At 34.5% G+C, this 6,000-nt stretch overlaps 1 protein-coding gene across 3 annotated transcripts in view; it reads left to right on the top strand.

The window, feature by feature from the left end:
• The first annotated feature begins 5,335 nt into the window (after positions 1 to 5,335).
• LOC106092414 (protein phosphatase 1 regulatory subunit 16A) overlaps positions 5,336 to 6,000 on the top strand; it is a 562,806-nt gene continuing 562,141 nt past the window's right edge. For all 3 annotated transcript variants that reach the window (XM_059370798.1, XM_059370795.1, XM_059370796.1), the window contains exon 1: positions 5,336 to 5,457. The gene's annotated coding sequence lies outside the window, so the exon portion shown is untranslated. The remainder of the gene's footprint in view (positions 5,458 to 6,000) is intronic.

Genomic DNA, 6,000 nt, shown 5'->3' with positions numbered 1-6,000 from the left:
CATGCCCAACATCAACGAAATCAACGAAACAACCCTGTAGTGATGGGGGTAGAAATTCCCACTCATCTGTCAAACTGTCATCATACACTGTCAAATTGACATTTTTATTTTCATTGCCCCGTGCAGCAGCAAACAAATTAAAAGATTTCTGATTAAAAGCGTATAAATTATACATTGCAAAAAAAAATTTGCCCATGAACATTCCACTAAGGAACAGGGGCAAACTTCTCACATCAATGAGTGTGTAGACCGATTCAAGTAATGCTTAATGATAAGGGGCCTCCTTTTTATAGCCGAGTCCGAACGGCGAACCGCAGTACGACACCTCTTTGGAGAGAAGTTTTAAATGGCATAGTATTGGTTTTATTGGTTTTAATACCAATCTGTTATTGGTTTTAGTTCCAAACCGTTATTGATTATTCCACCCTCTAAGAACCAAAAAAAAAAAAACATTGAAAATAATTTAAATCCAATTCGATTATAAGATAACAAATGCGACTTCGTCAATTCCTAATAGACTCCTTTGTCTGGTATTGAATTGATACCAAATGGTATTAAAATCTTTGCCAATGACGCGAACAAAATAATATCAAGCGGTATTGGCAAAATATTGAACATTTTCAATCAGTGTATATTCGATTTTCGCGATATTTTTCGCCGATTACTTTTTTTGGATAGCAGAAACAAACCTGCTGATTTCATTCAGAAGAATATTTCCTCATTACTTATGGTAATATTTTAATAAGAAAATGTAATCGCAAAAAACATGTGTTTTCAACGGTGAAAAACGAACATAAAGTGCGATTACTTTAGCCACTAAATCCGAATTTAAGGCCTTTTCGAGATTTAAGTGATAAATCCAATGTTTTCCTGCAGGTTTTACAATACAAAATTGAATCCCATATTTGCAGGATTTATTTTTAAATCCTAAATAAACCCTATTTCATGGCTGAATAATCGATAAAAGTACCAAAATATGCAAAAGTTTTCAAGACTTGTGTATGGATGTGTGTGATATGTAAATTCATCTATACGCATGTGTACTTGTGTATGCCACTTAAAAAAAGTTAAATCCAAATCGTAAAAATTTCAATGTAAACGTGCTATTATTATTTGAGATTATTCAGGGCTGTGTTTATTTAGCACAATTCAGGTATTTATTTGAGCTCACATGCTTTGAACGACTTGTTTTTCTGGCAAACTAGTCGTTGGAAAATTTTCCGAAAATCGCTCTTTCGGTGGTTTGACAAGGTCACCACATTTGATTTATTTTGGGTTTCTCTGGCCAAAATGTTGCCATTTACATATACAAATTAATATGGCATCATACAATTTATGAACTGCTTACGTGCATGTGTACACACAAATGTGAGTGTTTGGGTCGTACTGAAATTCATGTATGTTGTAATTTCAACCAAAACCCACCCATCGTAATTAATACATAATGAAACACAAACAATTTAAAAAGAGACAAATTCAGCATTTATTTATAACAATAATTAGATTTTGTTGTATTTTTACTGTTATAAGTTAAAAAAGAGCAACTTTTCAAAAGCCTTTGCCAGCATGTATCACTTTTATCCAAATATTGTTGTTGTAATTGCAGACTAAAAGGACAACACATTCTTTCACAAACCTTATTATTTCGTACAGATTAATTAAGTTACTTATTGTGAAAGAAATATATATTTCTCTTTCGAGTATATTTATTTATTTATATAAAAAATACTTTCTTACTTATGCATCCACAAACACTTTATTTTTTTCCACCCAGAGTAAATACATGTGAGCAACATCACTAACACAAACAAACACTCTATGTCAATTAGAAGTTTGGCGATCGTGTTTATTTTGCGTAAGAAAATGGCTTGTTACATAGCGACTCTGATTGTGCTCTCAATGGGCGTCCCGTAATGTAAATTTTCCCTAGATGAAAAAACAAGTTGTGACGAAACGAACACATTTCGAGAAATTTTCTGTTTGTTTTTTTTTTATATGGAGTTTCAACGCGAAAACCGAATATAGTACAGGCCTTAAATTGTAAAGGAAAAACAAGTCGTTTTTAGAGCATAATTAAACTAACTAAATTTCCCATGAAAATTCCACTAAGGAGCAGGGGATACTCTCTCCTATTAATGAGTGCAGTCCGATTAAAGTTTAAGCTCAATGATAAGGGGCTTCGTTTTGTTATGCCGAGTCCGAACGGCGTTCCGCATAGCGACACCACTTGGTAGAGAAGTTTTAACATGGCACAAATGTAGCTAGCATTAGGAAGGGGATGGGCAATTCCTGCCAGAAGCCTTGGTCTGTCTCTACTGTGGTGTCACAATGCACCTAATATTGTCTAAGTCTGTCAGTAAAGGATTGCCACTCTTACATAACCAAACCTAGTAAGGGGATAACCACCGCTGAAAATTTTTCTGATGTTCACGCCCGGATTTGAGTTCAGGCGTTCGGCGTCAAAGTCGGGCATCCTAACTTCTGCACCACGGTGGCATCCATTTCTAGAGCATTATAAAGGGAAAACGAACCGTTTGCTTAAAACAGCTTTGGTCTGAACACACTATAATACATTAAGCCATTAAACATGTTTCACCTATCAGTGTCAACCTAGTATTAATATGTAACTTTGATATAATAGGGTGACATTTCATGCATTGGAGATTTTTTTGCCATAAAGGTTGGTACTATATTCGGTTTTTGCGGTGAAACTCCATATAAAAAAATAAGCCGAAAATATTGATGAAAAGTGTTCATTTCGCTATAACTTGTTTTTTTTATCTAGGGAAAATTTACATTTCACGACGTCCAAAAAGAGCACAACCACAGTCGCTGCGCAACAAGTAGTTTTCTTACGTAAAATAAACGCAATCCCCAAACTTCTAATTGTAACTAAGTTCTTGTTAGTTTAAGTGATCGTGCACACATGTACTTACTCGGGGTGGAAAAAAGTAGGTAGTTGTGGATGCATAAATTAGAAAGAATTTGTAAATAAATATAAATAAAATAAATCTATTATATAAAAATTAAAATGTTTCGCTTTGTTTGTTAGTTTGTCTGTTCCGTATAGACTCAAAAACGGCTGAACCGATTTTCATGAAAATTTTACAAATGGTAGAGTTTGAGCCCCCGGTGAAAATAGGCTACTACTTTTTTTTATATCCGAAGAGAGGGTGGACCCTCCCCCATACCCCAATTTCCAAAAACGCCAGATTTCGGAGATGGGTTCACCGATTTAAGCGAAATTTAGTTTCGGGGGGTCCCCCACCCCCAAAAACTAGGTTGACACTGATTGGTGAAACATGTTTACCACCCAACAGCATACTTTTACCGCTTTGGTCAATATGGGTATCTAATGAAAGGTATTTAAAAGTAGAGTACAAATCTAACATAAAATCGTATTCCTTGGTGTCTGAGGGGCCTCCCCACTCCTCAAATACCCCCAGCATAACATATTTACCGATTAGGACGATATGGGTATCAAATGAAAGCTGTTTGGTAGTTGACTACACATCTGTTATAAGAATTTGGTCCAAGGTGCCTACGGGGCCTCTCCAACCCCAAAAACCACCAAAAAGGAGAATGAATGTCCAACGTCTCAAAATGGGTATAAAATGAAAGGCCTTTGAGAGTTGACTACGAATCTGATATACACATTTGGGACACAGTCTAGGACCTTCCCACTTGCCTAATATGCTTCAATAAGACGTGTAGTGCGATCAGGATAATATGGGAATTAAACGAAAGGTCTATGACAGTAGAGTTCAAATCAATCAATGTTGATATAAGTATTCAAGTATCTGGGTCACGTCCTGCCGTTCAGCCGGACATATAGATCTCGACATTAAATGACTCAAATAAGTTGTCTTTTAGGTCTTAGCGTCAGGGGGCCGACCTTTTCCTCCCAATAAAAACAACACCAAACGACAGAGAATATCTGGTATTCAAATGAATGAACGTGTCAGAGGGTAATCGCTATTCTAGGCAAAAAAGGAATTAAAAATAATAAATGAAGGCCGATCGGAATAGAACAGGACAGCAATAAAAGGTCTTTGGTAGGAGAGTATAATTTTTACCATCCAATTGGGATAGAAAAGTTGAGACCTGCTGATCTTTAAACATATGGTATCCCAAGTGGTAGCTTTAAAATATGATTTTCGGGGCGGGTTATGGACGATACACTCTGCCAGGATTTGCTGGCCATTTCTGAGTGGGGTCGAAAGATCACTCCGTCTGATCTTCTTAACATCTACACCACTTTCATAAGGCCGATGATAGAGTGCAACTAACATGTATGGGCTGGAGCTTCAAAATCATCCCTGGAGCTACTGGACCGTGTACAGAGGAGAGCGATGACGTTGATGGGGACAGTGGGGTATCCAACTCTATTGCGCTGTTCTATCGGTACTTTCATGGAGTGTGTTCGTCTGATATTCGTCTTGTTATTCCTGATATAAGGATGTATGTCAGGGATATTAGACATTGCAGGAACTTACACCCGTTTGTAATTGATTGGCCAGTGGACCGCACAATGCATTATAGAGAGAATTCTTATTTCGCTCGAACCGTTCGTATGTGGAATCGACTTCCGGCTAATGTTTTTCCAACCCACTTTGAAAAAACTGACTTATATGATTTTTCAAATAAATAATTTTGTTTTTTATTTATTTTTAAACACAATAACAAAATATATTAAAAAAAATAATTTTAAGATTCAAAAAAATGTTTACTTCAGTTTTCAAATTAAAAATTTTTTTTTTTATGTTATATATATATATATATATATATATATATATATATATATATATATATATATATATATATATATATATATATATATATATATATATATATTAAGTCATGAGCGTAAAAAATGCATTAATTTATTTCACGTGCTTTTTGCTTATACGTTTTTATATGCAGTTTGACAGTTCTTCACGTCAAAAGCCGAATAGAATGCCAACTCTAAGGCTTCAGTAAGTTCTCTGAATATGGCCGTAAGAACATAAATATCTAATGTTCTCGCATTCACTTAATGCCTACCCTATTTCGAATGTCGTAAGAGCAGAGATGTTTGCTGTGTTTTATTTTAGTACCATATTATTTATTTTATTTTAATTAATTATTTTTTTTTATTATTTATATTAATTTTGTTATTTTTGTAAATTAATTATTTAATTTATTTTAGTACTAAAATAAAACACAACTGTTAAATCACTAGGTTATTTCTTATTGTGAATGTTTAAATTTTCCGCTGTATACAAATTAAAAAACAACGCCGTTACAACAAGTTCACACTCGACATTGTACACTTGCAGTTAGTTGGATCAGTTGATTGGATAAAGTCGTTCGCTGCTAACAACAACAATGGACGGTTAAGGAAAACACGTTCGTTCGTTGTTCCATTCACGTTTTTTTTTTCATTTGAAAGTTGTTTATTAAGGTTTGTCAAAAAAGGTTGGTGCTACGAATAAAGCAATAATATTTAAAAAAAAATGTTTATAAAAATACCAAAAAGAAACAATGGTCTTGTTGTTAGTGTATAACAAACTTGTGTGTTAGTGAATGTGAGAATGAAATTAACGGCTGAAAATGGAGCCTCTTGTTTTTTTTTTTTTGATTTGTGTGTTACTGCGACGTCAAGAGAATGCCATAATTTTGTTGGCCAAAAGGAAAGTAAAATGTCTTCAAAGAAGTTAAAAGCAAGAAAAGTGTAATAAAATACAAGTTTGTGCAAAGATCAGCAATGAATAACCGATCCAAAGATCGATATGATAGGGCCAACATATTTTTCTTATTTACAGCTGAGTAGGTTGCGTTGCGTCGTGCTGCGCTGCTCTGCCACTCGCCAAAGCATTCGTTAAAAATGTTAAAATAAGTTGTAACAACAACAAACACAGCCAAAAATATAAGCCAATGAGAGCAAAAAACCACAACAACAGCAACACAAATATGAAAGATGTATAAAAGCAGCTGAAGATTTAATATAAAAAAAAAATC

This window comes from Stomoxys calcitrans, chromosome 1 (assembly GCF_963082655.1).
Source record: "Stomoxys calcitrans chromosome 1, idStoCalc2.1, whole genome shotgun sequence".
NCBI lineage: Eukaryota > Metazoa > Arthropoda > Insecta > Diptera > Muscidae > Stomoxys > Stomoxys calcitrans.
The sequence above is the reverse complement of the archived record's forward strand: the minus strand, read 5'-3'. Positions and strand labels throughout refer to the sequence as shown.